Here is an 18,249-nt window from a genome sequence, read left to right on the forward strand (position 1 = left end):
GAACAGTAACCTCCCTTCTATGGCTCTCTGGGCACCTGGGACACTGGAATTCCCTGCCCTTCACAGACCTCCTCCCCAGGTCCATATTGCAAGGTGGCCAGTGCCTTGGGCTACTATGTACCTCCAGGCCTAAGAAGTGGCCAAAGAGATACTTCTGGGAGATGGTAGGACCAATCTTGGGCAAGAGGGCAAAATTCATGAGAGATGAATGAGTGAGGAATGGAGTCATCATGAGGAGGGAAAGGAGATAGCTAGAGGGGCTTTAATTCTCTTTCCCAGACTGTAAAAATATTAGGGAAAGACACCTAAAATCCTCAGCCTCTTGGAAATTGTGACAGCCCCCGCCATATTCCCCACGCAAATCCCAAATGTCAGGGAGCCATGGTATCCTACACTCACGTTTCCATAAGGGAAAGGGCATTTACTCCATCCCTGGGAAAGAACAGTTAAATTCTTCCCATCATCTTGTTCTCCTCAGAGGAGGAGAAATGACCTATGAGATTGCTGGGGTTGGAAAAATACCTATAAATGCATAACTCAGCCCTTGCTGAGTTCTCTTATAGACTGCCTGCCTGCAGTCTCACCTTGACTCCTTGTAAGAATCAGAGGGAGGCTCAAAACTTTTCCATTCTGTATGGGTGTGTTTGTAGATACCATTCAGGGAGGACGGAGCAGAAAACTTGCTTTTGGCTGTAGATCTAACTGCATTCCCCAACCCAGCAGCTGATCAGCTGCACACCCAAAGTCTTCTTATGCTTATGGTGATGGATAGGCAGCCCCAGCAATGCCCAGTCTGAGATGCACCATGGGGAATGTGGGGTGATGGGTAATAAGTCAATAGAAAGTGAGAAGGTAAAGAAGACAGGAAACATTCTTAGTTTAGGAAAAAAACAACCAGAACCAGGGATATGGAACCACATCGAACAGACTATAAAGGGTGGCCAGGAAAGTAACTGTTGAAGTAGCAACTTTGGAGAGAGTGTAGGAAAGAAGGAATTGAAATGGGGAATGGAAGTTAGTGTCAAGGCCCTAGTAGGATTTAATGTAGGCCATGGAGCAAAGGGAGAAAATGTTTCAGAGAACCTAATAGGACTCCATGCCTGGGTAGGTGGGTGAGGCAGATAACCTGCTTAGGAGGGAGGATCTGTAATCTTGAGGAAGGGTCCAGTCATCCAAGAGGCCAAAAATAGCCACAGGATAGAAAAGTCCATCTTGTATATTAAGCTTGTTCAAGATGCATGAAATGAACTAAGCTGAGGTCATGTGATGTACCTATTCCTGTCCATGAATACCTTGAAACCTGGAGAAGATCTCACCGTAAGGAAGGGGTTGTGTGAGGAACAGCCAAGAGAACAGAAGTGTGCTTTTGAACCACAATGGACCCAACATGCAGAGCAGGCCACAAGCTCAAAGCCTAAAAATGAGAAGAACTCACCCATTTCCTGCAGCTGCTGGCTATGGAGGTGACCAGAGGAGACAGACAGTTACTGCCAGATACCCTGTCCTTTTATGCATATTTTTATTTATCTGAATTAAATGATAGTTTGGTGGGGATTGTTTCATTTTGTTCTAGAATTTCCTGTTCCCACCTTGGCTTAATTGAAGACGCTTTGGAATATATATGCAAAAAAAAAAAAAACTAAACTAATATTGGAATTCATAAAACTGCACATTTGGGATAGTATGTACCCAAAGTTAGAGAGATGGATTAATATACAAAGGCATGGGAGAGGTGAAAAATGGGGAACAGAAAGAAAGAGTCAAACTGTGTCCACTGAGAGAAGAAAATTTAGATGGGAAAAAAGACATAGAAACAGGAAGATCTTTTTAAATGGAAGAAAAGGAGGAAGGAAGGAAAAGGGGGGAAGGGAGGGAGAGGGAGAGAGAGAGTGAGGCAGGAAGGATGGAAAGAAGGAAATAATTAGGAAACTAAATAGGGAATAGAGAAAGGAAAAGAGAAAACAAATGCTCCATATGAAACAAGAATATTTTCTGCGTTTCATTCAACCTCTTTGTGGTTGTTTTGTTTTTAAAAACAGCAGGGGATGTCAAAGAGCTGTTTTCACAGCTTCTTCCACTTGTCCAAGATGGCCTGTGCAGCCTGACCACAGGCACACCCATACAGCAGTGCTGGTGGCCTGGTGCTCCGGGGAGTCTGCCCTGCCGTGCCGCCTGGTGCCCATCACCCCCGCAGAGTCAGAGCCAGAACCAGGACCCCTGGGAACACTGCTGGAGAGAGATAAGCAAACACTCACAGCAGCATTTCTCCTTCCTGATTAAAAAAAAAAAAAAAATCTAGGGATAATCTTTCCTCAATAGAAGCACCACAAAACTCAAAGTCCGATGATAAGGATGTCAGCCCTAACTTGACAGTAGGCCAGCTGCTTCACCTGTGAAAGTCTATTTCCCCATTTACAGAATAGGGAGAATACTTCATAGGATTTTCACATGGATTAAATGAGGTAAGAACATATGGCACACAGCCCAGAATACAGTAGGTCCTCAGTAAATGTGTTAAAAAAAAAAAAAAAACTTTTCAGGGAAAACAAACCAACCTAGATGATAGCGGGATTGATGATGGATGGATAATGGATAGATGGATGGATGGAGGATGGATGAAAGACATAGAAATGGAGATAGAGACAGATCCAGAAAAGCCCTTCAGATAAAGTTTTGGTTTCTGATAAATGTAAGAAAGGACTTCTCACACTTCCTCTCCTCCCACCCACTACCAGTGGCAGGGCCACTTAGAAATCACAAAGGCTACTCTCCTTTCCACCTGCCCTCCCCTCCCCGCCCTCACTGCCAAGCCTAGAAGAGGTCTGTTTCATGGTAAGGGACACTGGAAGAAGGTGCCTCCTCCCCTGGTGTCCTATTTCTTCCTGAGACTTACTGCACAACTTGGTGGAGTGTCTGTGTTGGGGTGGGAATGGAACAACTGAGGAAAAACAACTGGGAAAAGAAGAGATCGTGTCTCCAAAGGTCAAGGGTATGGTCAAAGGTCAAGGAACCTGAACTTGGACCCTTTCCTCACAAGACCACTGGTATCCAAGAGGCTCCTCATGGGACTCTGGCCAGCTCATCAGCGCCCTCATCATCTTCACTCTTACCCCAAAGCCAAAGATCCCAGAAATGCAAATGTGTCCTTTCTGCAGGGCTCAGAGAGTTCTGCAGTTCTCGCTGTCTCACTGGGCACTTTGCTTGGTAGTCTGCAGATGGGGTTCATGCCCAGCCTGCTTCAGGGAGGCCTTGGAGCCCACTCTCCCCACCACCTGCACTGGACCCACCCCTAATTTCCAGTGCCAAGAGCATGATAGTTGAAAGTTATAAATCAAGCTAACAAACTGTTAAATAAAATATACTCCATCCTCCTACCTTGACAAATATACTTTCAGAAGCCTGGAAAGTTTAAATTTAGAATTCTCAGGCTCCTTGGAGTGTTCTGCACTGGCACATAGAGCTATGGGGAAAGATGACTTTTAGCACGCAGCCTGTCCCCACCTCTTCCCACCCCAAGCTCTCTCACCCTCAAGGGACCTCACACACACAAGTGGACATCCAACTCCTGTTTCCAAGCTCTGTCCACACCCCAGTGATAGGGTCATTCCTTTAAAGGACAAGCAGATAAGAAGCTTACATAGACACTAGAAACAGGCATGGGGTCATTTGGCAGGGAATTGCAGGTTCCCTAGTACCTAAAGTATGGTATAGAAAGGGGATCATGGGCTAGGTGCAGCGGTGCATGCCTCCAATCCCAATGGCTCTGGAGGCTGAGGCAGGAGGATCGTAAGTTCAAAGCCAGCCTCAGCAACTTAGCAAGGCTCTAGGCAACTTAGAACTTGTCTAGATAAAATATAAAAAAGACCTGAGGATGTAGATCAGTGGTTAAGTGCCCCTGATTTCAATCCCAGGTACCAAAAAAAAAAAAAAAAAGAGAGAAAGGGAGTCATGGTCCTTGGAATGATCTTGGCTGCAAGGATTTCTTGCCCCCTAGAGAAGGTTACAGCTGGAAGGGGGACACACACAAGTCCTTCTTGTCCAGACTATCTTTCCTATCAGCGTCCTTAACAGTATCATGTCCCACACCCAAAAGCACATTCATTTCCATCCTAGGCAGCAGAGACCACTTCCCTCCCATTGCTCCCCGCCCGAGTCTTGCTGTGCACTCAGCCAGTTTTGCCAGCTCCAGCCCAAAGCCTCTTTAGGAAGAGACTGAAGGAGCAGACAGGAGGAGACTGAGACCGGCAGGCTGGAGCAGAGCTAGGATTCCCAGGGTGGGTCCCATTGTTAAGCAGGCCCCCACCAGGTTTAATGGAGCAATTCAGCTGTGCTTTTCATAGTGTTGTGGCTCTTAATAGGCTCCCCTGGCAGGCCGCTCAGGGCCCACGCTGCCTCTGAGCAGCTGCTGTGCTGAGCCAGGGAGCAAGAGGGTTCATGCGCAGACCACGTGGCTGTCGCCTTCTCGGGAAGCCATCACAGCATGCCCTGGAACAGGCTCCTGAGGAGGCATCACAGTTTAGAGTAATTCTTCAACTTCACAGCTGCTGCTTGGGAGGGAGGGGGCTGAGGAAGCCAGTGCCCAGCCGTTCAGGAATTCGGGGGCATTCTCCAGGCCATCAGATAGAAGGTGAGCCCCACAGGCCTCTGGCCTCTTCTCCTTGCTGTCCAAAGCCTGGGGCCTCCCCAGAGGTGGTTGGCCATTTGCACAGACCTCAGCAGGCCCTGAGGGAGCCACAGTCTGCAAACTCAGGGAGGGACTGAATCAGGAAGATTGGATTCAGGCCGCCTGCGTGGGTCACTGGGTGTGGATCTCCAGCAAGTTACTTCATTTCTCTATGCCTGTATTTGTCCATCTGTGAAATGGAAGTAAAAGCATCTCCAGGCCTGATATTCAACCAGGGCTGTACCAGTTACTAAAACATTGAAATATTTAGGAAAGAACTGTGGTTCTCTATACCAGTGTCATCCCTGTCACCTGGGACTAGTTAGAAATGCACACTCTTGGGCTCCATCCTAACCTACTGAATCAGAATCTCTGGGGACAGAGCCCTGTGACATCTGTTTGAACAAGTCATCCAGGTGATTCTGATGCAGTAGGAGAACCTCTAGTCAAGACACAGCCATCCCAATAAGCTCATTTGCCCCTCCCTCCCCAAGACCACCCAGACAGCAACTAAAGGGTCAGCTCCTGGCCAAGAGGAGCCCCCAGGACTCTGCTCTAGCTGTTTCTATTCTGGTTGATCAGAACCCATGTCGTACCAGTGTTGGAATATTTTTAATATCAGTCCTGCCTGCCCCCTAGGATTGTTGTGAGCAATATGTGAGTAATGCTTATAGGATGCTTAGCAGATCACCTGACATGAAAAAGCACTCAACTGCTAGAAGACACTTTCAATTGCCATTCTTTGCAACCTCTGGGTGCACAGCTCTCTTCTGAGCCAGTTCCCCCTTTCCTGTCTTGTCTCCCTCCCTCTGCTGTGAGGAACCAGACTACTTGTGGACTTCTAATAGTCAGCAAAGCCCCCCTGGCCCTGACCCACCCAGCACAACACCTGTTTTCCACCCCACCCACTCAGTTTCTTAAAAAAAAAAATTACACAGCCTGATAAGTTGGTGTCACTTTGTTTCATTTTGTGTTGATTTTTTTTTTTGATAAACTATTTCTTAGAGCAGCTCTAAGTTCACAATAAAATTGAGCAAAAAGTCTAGAGAGTTCCCATATAATCAACATCCTTCATCAAAATGGTATATTTTTTCCAACAAATAAATGTACATTGGTCAATTTTTGTAATATTTTTTAGTTGTAAATGGATCTTTTATTTGTTTGTTTATTTATTTATTTATATGCAGTGCTGAGGATCCAACCCAGGGCCTCACACGTGCCAGGCAAGTGCTCTACCACTGAGCCACAACTCCAGCCCCTACATCAATCTTTATCACCCAGAATCCATATTCTATTAGGGTTCACTCTTGGTGTTGCATAGTCTATGAATTTTGACAAATGTATGTACTCAGTATTATAGAATCATGCAGAGAATTTTCACTCCCTTAAAAACTCTCTGCCTTCTCATCCCACTCTCCCTCCAACCCCTGGCAACCACTGGTCTTTTTACTGTGTCTACAAAAAATATATTTACAAAAAATATATTTGCTGGGGATCAAACCCAGGGCCTTGCACATGCTAGGTGAGCATTCTATCATTGAAATATATCCCGGACCCTGAATAACTGTCCTTTCTCTGAAATGTCTTTTGCGAATATGTTTTCCCAGTTGGTGACTTGTCTTCTCATTTTCTTGAGGTTGATTAATTTTTTAAATGTTGCTTTGTTTTGATGACTGTAGACGAAAAGGAATATAGTTTGAATCATAGTTGTACCCTTTTCCAATTGGCTTCTTTCACTTGGTATTACACATTTAAGTTTTTTCATGGTTTGATAGCTCATTTCATTTTAGTGTTGAATAATATTCCACTGACCTGGATATACCTGTTCATCCCGTCACTTAGTGAAGGATATCTTCCTTGCCTCCAAGTTTTGCAATAAAGCTACCCTTGTTATTGGATGCAGGTCCGGCCACTCACCACTGAAAAGCCAATACTTGGGAAATGAGAGTTGGTGGAAAGGAGATCAGATTTACTCAAGGGCTGGCACACCAGAAGATATAGGAGGCTATCATCCTCAAAGCACCGTCTTCCAGAATTCAGGGATACAAAGGGTTTTTATAGAGAGAGAAAGGAGAAGCGCTGGAAATAGGCAGGAATACTAAGTACTGAGAGGGGTTTGGTCATCCAGAACCTGTCTCCTATTTTTTTTTTTCTAACTGTCCTCTCCCCCTTGCAGGAACATTGCAATAAGCTTGACCTCCTAGGGCTAGTTTACTTTTCTGCAAGCTAAGCATTATGGCAATTTACATGTTTTAGTTAGTTGATGAACAGAATTTAAAAAATAAGTAGAGGCAGTTCACATGCTAATGTTATCTGTAGGTCACCAGATGTTCTGGGTTCTGTAAATCTAAAGGCAGATTATTTAGCAGTTAACATCTTAACTAGTTAGGTAAAGCCTTTTTTAAGAATTTAGAATGCCAGGCAAAGGTAGGGGAGTCATCTCTCCCAAGAATAATTCTCAAAGGACCAGCCACTGTTACACTATCAACATAAGTGAGCAGTTTTTTATTTTTTTATTTATCTTTTTTTTATTTTTTTCAGGGCTGGGATCAAACCCAGGGCCACTTTAACACTAAGCTACACTCTCAGCCCTTTTTTATTTTTGAGACAGGCTCTCTCGCTAATTTGCCCAGGCTGGCCTCAAACTTGTGATCCTCCTATGAGCAGACTCTTGTATAGAAATAAATTTCCAACTCAGTTGGGCAAATACCAAGCAGTGTGGATTTTATAATACGAGCGTGTTTAGTGTTGTAAGAAGCCATCAAGTCATCTTCCAAAATAGTTGTACCATTGTGCATTTCCACTAAAGGAATGAGAGTTCCTGGTGCTCAGCATGCTTACTAGCAGTTGGTGTTGTTTGTGTTCTGTATTTGGACCATTCGAATAGCCGTATCATGTATCTTGTTTTACTTTACAGTTCCCTAATGATATAAAATGTTGAGCACCTTCTCATGTTCTTGTTTTCATCTGTGAATCTTCTTTGGTCAGGGGTATGTTCAGATCATTTGCCCATTTTTTAATCTGCTTAATTTCCAATTCTTGAATTTTAAGAGTTCTTTGTATATACTGAATAACTAACTCCTGCCTCCCCCCTCCCCCTGACCCAGTGCTGGGGATCAAACCCAGGGCCTTGCACCTGCTAGGTGAGCACTCTATAATTGAAATATATCCCGGACCCTGAATAACTGTCCTTTCTCTGAAAGGTCTTTTGCAAATATGTTTTCCCAGTTGGTGACTTGTCTTCTCATTTTCTGGAGGTTGATTAATTTTTTAAATGTTGTTTTGTTTTGAGGAGTGTAGCTGCAAAGGAAAAATTCCCCTCTGCCCTCTCAAGGTTCACTGAAAAAGATTAAGTAGAAAGACTGAAAAAAAAGATAAATAGAAGAAAAAGCATGCAAATATGTTAATATGCAAAAGAAGGAAGCCACAGCTTGGGGGGAATCACAGGAGTATGATGACCGCCCCCATCTACTTAATATTTTTCAGAAACACATACCCTTTTTACTATGGGGGAAAGGAAGAATGGAAATGCAGACAATTTTGAGAGCTTCTAAATGTCAATTAGGGGAATGAATGGTCCCAGAGATGGTCTCTGGAATTTGAATGAACCCAGGAGTTACACATTTTCTTGTAGGGGAAGTCCAACGAGGTGTGTTACACTCTTTTTTATTTTTATTTTTTAATATAGATAATGGGACTTCAGGGTGGGGTGGAAAGCAACTGTGTTCCCTTTGCAGTCTGCTCTTAATGCAGATAAGGGAATTCCAGAGAGTTTCTCCCCAAGCTTGGGTGAGAGGAGCAAGAATGATTCTAAGGTCTTTTCATTCCTTTTAGATCAAATTGCTCAGTATATGATTTTTTTTTAATAATGCTACATTTAAGTGGGGTGTGATGGCACTTGCCTGGAATCCAGCAATTTAGGAAGCTGAGGCAAGATGATTACAAATTCAAGGCCAGCCGCAGCAACTTAGTGAGACCCTGCCTCAAAATAAAAAGTAAAAAGGGCTGGGGATGTAGCTCACTGGTAGAGAATCACTAGGTTCAATCCCCAGCACAACACCACCAAAAAGCCATATTTAGAGGAAATTGTTCTCTGAAGTCCAACAGTAGCAAAGAGAAAAACGGCAAAAGGTAAAAATAATATTTAGGGAAAGGTGATTGTTGCAAGCATTCTAAAATGTCCTACAATCAAAGTTCTTCCAAGGTCCAGGATATAAACCAAATGACTCCTTTCCTTCATTCCCATCCATCATCAAAGACAAAGCTACATTCTTAGATAAGGAGCCCTCCCAGCCAAACTCCCCTAGAACAACTCTTGTTATGCTTGAATTTGGGACCCCCAAAAGACCACCAGAGACCAAGATCGATGTAAGTAGCAAAGAGGCGTTTATTGCAAGCTAGCTCGGTCCTCTGTGCACACAGCAACTGGTGACACTGAGAGGCCCCGAGTCCAGGGTTTGCAGCAGTTTTATACTCTCTTTGGGGGAAGGTAGGGACTTCACATACATCATAACATCTCTTAGCAAATCATCACACCCCACGGGAAAATCATAAAACAACTCTTAACATTGATTAGCACATTCACTGGCGGGAACAAGTTGGGTAGGAGTGATTGGTTAGTACAAGAGGGGGGGATTCCTTTGAACTGTTTTGGTTTAGGCCAAGAGGGGTGTACTGCTGAACTACATGGTTTCCCAACATGTTATCAACCACCATAAACTAGTTGGGGGTCATCTGGCATCACAGGTATTTTCCCTGTCTCATGCTGATTGGTGATTGCTAGGGGGTTGCTATGGGTCCTCACTTAGTCTGTCTGAGTCAGGGTGCCACAGATCTCTCCTGTTATTTGTAGATAAACAACTCAGCAGGGTGGGTATGTGCCTAGGAGTACTCTGTGGGTTCTTCCAAGGACAAGGGTCATGACCGCTTCCTTGGACAGGCTTTGCTCTGAGGTAGAGGCTGGTTTCTCAAAAATGGAGTCACATCAGTTTCTCACTCTTGTTCAACAAAGAATCGGAGTTTCTTAACATTTTGGGGGCACTGACCTCTCTGAGAACCTAATCAAAGCCACTCCCCACAAATATAGATGTTTGGGCTTCCTGAAGCCCATCCAGCATTGAGTGATGCCATAGCAAGAGGTCCTGCTAAAGAGGAGAAAAGAGCTGAACTAAGAGACAATCCGGCAGGGCACCAAGTGGCCACATGCAAGCCATTTTCTTTAAAAAAAAAAAAAAAAATCCCAAATTCATAGTCCCTATCTTTATTCACAGTCCCTAGGCCATTCCCTGTCCAGTACCTTGCTCTTTTGAGATTTGAGGAGGAAATAAAGTGCCAGTGGCCAAAGCGTGGCGGTTGTTGGGGCAGACCCCAAATGGCTGTAGTTAGGCTCCCTCTCGGAGACTTCCATTGGGCTGTGTTATGTTTTTAGTGTGTAGCCAGGACTGGGAACCAACTAGATTATAGTGAGTCAAGGCCAGAAACACCCTGATTCGGCATACATATTCAAGGTCATAAACATTAACTTGTGAGCGTGTGTTCCCTTATGTGACCTGTTGGCAATGCCTTCTTTGTTTGAACTATATATAAAAAAGGTCTGTGGACTCAGGGTGAGAGGGGCTACTGGGAACTGGCTGAGGCTATAGCTGAAGCTGGAGGCTAGAGGCTGTGGCCACCACTGAATAAAGCATGTCTACTATCCTAACTGCATCTTGCATCTTCTTCCACATGCCAAACCCCGAGTCTGTTTCCTGGGTCAGAGTCCCCACATGAGGATATGAGGTCATCAAATGCACTGTCAGGCATGGTGGCACATGACTGTAATCCCAGCGGCACAGGAGGCTGAGGCAGGAGGATCGCAAGTTCAAAAGTCAGCCTCAGCAATAGTGAGGTGCTAAGCAACTCAGTGAGACCCTGTCTCTAAATAAAAATACAAAATAGGACTGAGGATATGGCTCAGTGGTCAAGCGCCCCTGAGTTCAATCCCCAGTATCAAAAAAAAAAAAAAAATCAAATGCCTGGTCCATCCACTGCCACAGCTAATGACAGTCCTGCTCCTGCAGCAGCCCCTCCCTTGCCCCATTCCCCCCACAACCCTTTTGTGGTGCTCCCATTGCTCCCTCCACCCCATAAGACGTCTACCTGCTCATGGGCCTGCTGCATGGAGCCTTTGTGGTCCACAAAGGAGGAGCCTTGGAACTAAGACAAAGCAAGTGAACCAGCAACAGTACAAAATGTAAGGGACTCTGCAGAGAAGCCAATCCAGGAGACATTTGGCCAGTAGCCTTACCCATTTATGGAAACAGCTGGCTGCTAAGAGGGTAGAAGAACTTTGATCCAACCAAAAAGAGTCAGATTATGGAAACCACAGCCACTTCAAAGCAAAACTCTGTTTTGTGACCTTTGAGAGGAAGGGAGGGTCAGCTCCCGGTTGGAAAACAAAGCAGGGGCCTTGCTAACACTTCACAAGGAGCCCTGGGGAGGCTGGCCTGAGAAATGTGAGGAAAAGGCCTCTCTCCATCTCTCCTCCTGGGGAGAGTGAGCGGCCACGCCTGCTGGGCCAGCTTCTTCTTCCCTGTGATAAAAAGAAGGGAATGACTCTGTTTTAGTCAGCCTTTTTGCTGCTGTGACTAAAAGACCCAACCAGCACAACTGTAGAGGAGGAAAGTTTATTAGAGGGCTCACAGTTTCAGAGGTCTTAGTCCATAGAAGGCCAGCTGCATTCCTCAGGGCTCCAGGTGAGGCAGTGCATCATGGTGGAAGAGTGTGGTGGAGGGAAGCAGCTCACAAGATGATCAGAAAACAGAGAGATTCCACTTGCCAGATACAAACATATATCCCAAAGCCACACCCCCAATGAGCAGCCACACCCCACCTGCCTCTAGTTAATCCCACCAGGGATTAATTCATTGATTAGGTTAAGGCTATATCCCCAATCATTTCTCCTCCAAACCTTCTTGCACCGTCTCACATGTGAGCTTTGGGGGGATACCACATCCAAACCGTAACAGCCTCCATCAGGAGGAGAGTGTCTACACCTGACCTGGTCCTCACACAGAGGGCATCTCTCTAGATGAGTTTCTCCTCGGGGTCGCTTACATCAGCCTCCCTGATCTCTCTCCAGCCCCTCCCATGGCTCAGCTCAGGGTGTCTGCACCACCCTTTTCCCTTAGAAACAGGTGCCACTGCCAGCAAACCCCAGCCCTTGGCTTCCTCCTTCCCTTCCCCTCTCCCAGCCTGTAGGCTGACCAAGGCCTCCTCAGTCTCCCCAGGCCTAGGGAGTACCAGCTCACCAGAGAGCAGAGCCTGCCCACCCCAACTTCCGGGCCAACCCTGTGGCTATGGTGGCAGAGGAGCGAGGAGGGAAGTGTGGTACAGCAGGGAGTAACTGAGAATGGCAGGGAGGAGGATCATCAACAGCTCCTCAGGTGCGAAGCTGGTGAGCCAGAAAGCTAAATAGGGTGTGAATCCATCCTTTATGTCTGCAGAAATCTAAGTCTTCACATGCTGGATCCCCCCACCCCCAGTCCAGGCAATCAAGGAGGCAAAAGAGGTGGCTCTGGCAAGTCCTCAAATTAAGGTGAGCCTCCCCTTTCCCATACCTTGCACCTCTCTGTTGTCCTGATCTTCACCCCATTACCCAAGCCTCAGTCCCCAGCCTGTCATGCTGATGCTATGGCAGAGCTTGGGAAATGCTACTTCTAAGGCCACTGAATTGGGTAGGAAGACACACACACACACACACACACACACACACACACAGAGTAAGTAGGCATGAAAGGAATTGTTCCTATCCTCACCCCTTCTGGAAAGTGATTTTCAGCATTGGAAGAGTGAAGGCAGTCAGCTGACAAAAATAAATAAATAAAAAAGTTGTCCTATTGAGAATGATGGGACTATAAATAATTTGAAGTCTTCATAACAAGAACTTGTCGAAGTCTTCAGGAAAGTCAGGGCAGAAGTCTGGAAGTCAGCCATGGCTTCAGAACACAGTGCTGCTTCCTTGCTCAGAGACATCACGCAAAATGTTCTGCCTTCCTCGACCTCAGGTTCACGACGTAAATAAATATGTATTGCCAGGTGTGGTGGTGCACACTGGTAATTCAGGAGGCTAAGGGAAGAGGATTGCAAGTTCAAAGCCAGCCTCAGCGACTTGGCAAGACCCTGTTTCAAAATAAAAATAAAAAGGGCTGGGGATGTAGTTCAGTGGTAAAGTGCCCTGGTTTCAATCTCCAGCATCAGGGGAAAAAAAATTATATATATATGGAGAGAGAGAAACAGGATTTGTACCCAAGCTGTCTGATCCCAGACCATACTCTAAACCATATGAAAGAGAAAAACACCCCCACCCAAATATGTTTCTTTGGCACATTTCAAGTTAGTTATTAAGAAATTGCTGACCTCTGTAAATATAGGACTAGCTCTGAAAAGTTGTTCTTTTATTAAGATATAAAGAAATGCATATCTATAAAGGAAATCTCTTGGTGAAAGAAACAGCCTGTTTTTCTATCTGCCATCTCACCTTCTGGCCTAGGGAAGATCTATTCACCAGAAGAAATGAGGGATCCGACACCTGGCCCAGACAGACTGCCACATTTGACTGTCACCTGGGAGACTTCACCTGCATAACAAGACAACCCTCCCTGCTCCCTGTACACCTCCTTCCCTTGACTTTCCATAGCCTGTGCCACTTCCTTTCCCTCACCCCACTAAATAAAATGGCCTGGGTGTGTGGCTCCGTGGTTAAACACCCCTGGGTTTAATCCCGGTACCAAAAATAACAATACTACTCAGTAGCTTAGTGGTAGAATGCTTGCCTAGCATCATGCGCAAGACCCTAGATTCAATCCCCAGCACCACAAAATTAGTTAAAAAATAAAAAATTGTGTGTGGGTGTATGCATGTGTGCATGTGTGTGTGTGCATGTGTGTGTATGTGTGTGTGTGTGTGTGTCCCTACCTCCTAAATTTAGAAGGATACAGAGAAGATTAACATGGCCCCTACTCAAGGATGACATTCACAGTGAATTCCAACTTTATGTGTGTCTATAAAGAACCAACTAAAATATAAATAAAGAGAAGAAAGATCAGGAGAGTAGGGGAAGGGGAACAGGGGGAAGGAGGAAGCACTGGGGACTGAAATGCAGTTAATTATATTCCACGCTTGTACGATTGGGACAAAATGAACTTAACTGTTATGTATGACTATAATGCACTAATAAAACCATTTTTAAAATAACCTAAAATCAGAGTCATAGTTAGCTACAGTTGGAGGATCCAGAAGCAAACAAAAAAAAAAAAAAAAGGAGTGGATATATTCTCTAGGACCCAGACACTGCAGGCAGGCAACTTGGGAGATGGTGAGCTTCACTTCCGCCCCATGGGGTTGGTTACTCATAGATCCATCTCATCATTCAACGTTCGCCAAGAACCCATTGTGTGCCTGGCCCTGGGGTGAGTGCTGTGCTCATTGTGAGTCATAGTATGGACACAGTTCAGACAAAAATCACGTGTTAGGCAAGAATTAAACAAAACCACCATATACTACCTTCTAATTCAAAGATGCTACGCTTCGATATTCTCCCAGTGTTGGTTCCTTTGTGAGGAGGGCCTCCATTTTCAGGTCTCAGATGATAACCAAGAAAAGACCAAATTTGAACACAGCAGCCCACTGCATCCCTCACTTCTAAAACAAATTTCCTCTTCATTCCAAGTCCACCCCATTGTATTGCAGAGCTGCTTGCTCAGCAAACATTATAACTACAGCCACCATTTTTTCCACAAGTATATTTCATATATATCATATATTTTTGTGTGTATATTTATATATATGTATATATTTATGTGTACACACACACACACACACACACACACACACATACACACACACCCAAGGCTTTTATTCAGCCTTGATTAAATGGCACCTAATGAAAAAAACATTAAGAAAGAACATTAAGTAAAGAAGATATTGACACAAGTGCTTTGAGGATGCAAAACCTTGGGTTAGCCTGGGACTTGGCTTAGACCGATGAAAAAGGTTAGAAATATTTACACATCAGATACAAAATTTAGGTTAAATCCATACTTTTTTTCTGAATCTTGTTGTTATGTAGTTGAATTTCCATCTAAGTCTGTTTATGGGGAAAAAAAAATGCAGTTTTCCTATAATATTGAATGGTTTAAGAGTTCTAAGAACTGCCAGCTTGTAACCAGGAGACCATTAAAGTTTGCTGTAAGAGACAACATGTGTTAAAATGTTTGCTGTAGAAAATTGTTCACTTAAAGTAGCTAAGCTGTGTTTATCAAAGGAGGTTGAATTTTCTCACCAGCCTTGCTATAATTAATCCACCGACTATGACCTCACTGGTCTTGTTATAATTCAACCAGTGAAAACGGCTCAGCAGAGCCTCTTAAAATTAGGAGCATGACTAAAGGCATTGCTTCCCTTAAAAAAAAATTATTTTGAAAGTAAAATAAACAAGTGATCCTAACAGATGAGCTATAAAACACCATGCAGAATCTCGATTTTCCACAACAAGGGAATTCTCATGTCAGGAGGGTTAATGAGATGGCCTGAAGTTTTTCCCTCTCTAATACCAACAGGCAGGCCCATCTGCAGGTCACCAGGGTGTTTTTCTAGAGGTCCAGCCCTGCTCATTCCTCCTACTTTTCTGTAAGTCTTGGAGAAATATAGAAAGTGCATCTTCTCCATGAGCCACTAAACCAGAGTTTCCACTGACTGCCTTGGAGCTCAGCCCCTCAGAAAGGTTCTGGGAAAACTGGCCGGAAGGCTGCAGTGTGGGGAAGCTCTCTGTGCACTACTCCAGCTGTTGTCTGATCCAGCCCAGAGCCTTCCTGGGCCAGGGACCTGCCACTGGAGAAACAATTGGTTTTTTTAATGCATTTTCTCCTCCCAATCAGGGTTGGAGAAGTGGTGCTGGCTGTTGAAGGCTTTTGGGGTTCGGCACAAACATTAACGGAATGACAGCTGGCAAAGAGAAGCATAGCATTGTTATGCCAGGCAGCTCTCAAGGGAACTAGCTGGATGGCCCCCAGAAACCCATGTGGTAGCATTCACTGTGGTCTCGCAGACTAGGTCTGGCCAAACCAAAGAGGATGACTTCTCTCCCAGGCACAGGCTGCACACATCCCAAAGCAGGTTCCTGCTGAAAGACTAGTCCACGAAGAGCCTCCAGTGAGACTAGGTTCTGAATGATGAATTGAAAACGGCCCAAACTGTTCTGCTTCTGGGCTAGGCTGAACTGGGCACAAGCTAAGTTCCAGAAAGACATCGAATCCTCATAGATTCTCAAGTACTGCCTCCTGCACACCCGGAGCAGCCTGCCACCTCTCTTCCCATAGTGAAGACACCAGACTCCAGATGAAAACGTCAGGGGAGGCAACATCTTCCTCCCTCCCCTTTCTTTCATTGTTTTACCTTCTTTACTGCTTTTTACCTCTCCTTTTCTTCCTCTCCCCTTTGGTACATCCCCTTTCCTTTTCCATCAATCCAAACTCGGCAACTGCAGAAGTAGAAGGACTCTCCCCGGGGTCTTAGGGATTGCAGTTCCAGAAGGACGGGTTCAAGATAACTGAGAATCAGTGTTCCAAGGGCGGCAGGAAAAGTGGGGGCTTCTATGGACAACTGAATATTGACAAGAAACAGGAGCTGTGTGACTGATGTCAATAAAGAAAAGAAAGCATAAACAGGAAGGAAATGTCCACAAAACAAGAGTCCATTAACCTCTTGATGTGCTTTCTTGAGCCTCTGGGCACCTCAGTTCCAGATGCCTGCGGTCAAAGGACAGAGAAAAAAAAGTTTACATTCCAGGCAACAGCTGCAAACATGCTTAAGTCCCATTTCCTGATGGCCTCTTGACCCCATCTGAAAGGCTTTCAATGTTGCTTCCATCATAATTTTCCTTTGATTTCCACTTTCTCCCCAACATCTATCCTGTCCTTCTCTCCATCTCCTTTTTCTGATGGCCTCTACCTGTTGACTTAGGCTTCATGTGCTCACAGAAAGTTTTCCCCAAACTCAGAAGAAGGAATGAATGCTTCTCCGTGGGCCTTCCAGTGAACTGAGCAGGGCTGAGCCAGGGGGTCCCTTTTCTCAGCCCTGACCTGGGGCTATCCTAATGAGAGAGCTACAAGGGACAGTGTCAAGGACATTGGCTCTTAAGGAAGAGAGAGCAGGATTTCGATTCTGCCTGTAATAGCCGTGGGATCCTGGCAAGGTTCTCTATTACCCTAGGCCTCGGTTTCTTTGTCTGTAACAGCGGCAATACCTATCTTAGAATTGTCGTAACAATTAAAGGATTTAATATAGATAAAGTATATGGCCCATGACAAGTGATTGTCTTCTCCTTCCTTCTTCTTTCTGATTAAGGACTGCAGTCTCTTGATGTCTGGTGTCTGGATCCATCCACATTACACCCCACTTCCTGCCCAGATGCTAGGTTAAGTCAACATCTGGAGGGGGTTTTATGTCTTTTATCAGCCCTCTGCTGGGCCAGGTCAAAAGACCAAGGTTAAAAGTCACCTGGGTTGAACTCTGGGAGCAGCCCTGTGTGAAGGGAACCACTCAGAAAGCTGAGTGGTTCACATGATGGACAAGGTCTCCCAGGGCCTAAATGACAATTGATCCAATTTTACCTCCCCTTTCTAACCCTGGAGTGCTCAGCCCTCAAACAGCCTGTGTTCAGAAGCCTTCTAATTGCCCCCTGTGCTGGATACTGCCACCTAGGGTCTATTCTGAGACAGGTCTTCTCCCCCACAGGAATAGAACTGTCAATCAGGACTCCCCTTCCTGGAGGAGTCTTATCCCTGGAACGCAAATCACGCACTCCTCTGCATAGTTAGACCATGACATATTTTCCAAGGGCTCTCCTCATTCCCTCTCCACCTTTGAGAAGATACAGGAACTATATAAAACCTGGAAAAAATTCCCCAGCTGTGCACTCAAAAGATTTTTCTGGAATAAAAGCCATAATAATAACCAGCCACATTAGTCCAGCACTTTGAAGTCTCTGAAAAACTTTTATCCATTTAAACTCTGTCAAAGTAGGTTAAATGCTATAAAGAATGACTCCAAAATTTGAGTGGCTTAACAAAATCACAGTGTTTCTCGATCTCATCATAATGCAATACAGGTAGGCAGAAAGGAAGAGAACCTGTCTTATGTAGACACTGGGGATCCAGGCCCCTTTCATGGCGTGGCATTGCCATTCCCTGGGGCCTCCAAGGCCTTCACTTGCAGTGCTCAGAGAGGCAAAGAGATAATATGGAGGACTCAGGGGAGGTTTCCATCAGGGAGACCCTGGACACAAACATCAATTCCACTGACATTGAGTGGTCAGAACTTAGTCACATGCCTCCCTAACTCCAAGGGAGCCTGGATGCTCACAAGGAAAGGAGACAGGATAGATAAGCAGGTAGCAATGCCCTGTCTTTGCTATAAAACCCAGAAACAAGCATGCTTTTCCCCAGATCAGGAAACTTAAGGCTGAGAATGGCTGACCTGCGTGAGATACCATTGCAAGTAAATGGACTTGATCCCAAGTCTTCCACTCCCGTTCATTCTTTATTTCA

The 18,249-nt window shown here is 45.1% G+C and overlaps 1 long non-coding RNA gene and 1 pseudogene across 1 annotated transcript in view; one reads left to right on the forward strand and one right to left on the reverse strand.

Moving 5' to 3' along the window:
- LOC107156145 overlaps window positions 1-16,606 on the reverse strand; it is a 49,854-nt gene extending 33,248 nt beyond the window's left edge. Inside the window, exon 1 of the long non-coding RNA XR_001505316.2 lies at window positions 16,097-16,606. This is a non-coding gene — a long non-coding RNA (uncharacterized LOC107156145). The remainder of the gene's footprint in view (window positions 1-16,096) is intronic.
- LOC125620196 lies at window positions 13,603-13,698 on the forward strand (annotated as a pseudogene).
- Window positions 16,607-18,249: the final 1,643 nt, after the last annotated feature.

Source organism: Marmota marmota, unplaced genomic scaffold, assembly GCF_001458135.2.
Source record: "Marmota marmota marmota unplaced genomic scaffold, marMar, whole genome shotgun sequence".
NCBI classification, from domain to species: Eukaryota; Metazoa; Chordata; class Mammalia; order Rodentia; family Sciuridae; genus Marmota; species Marmota marmota.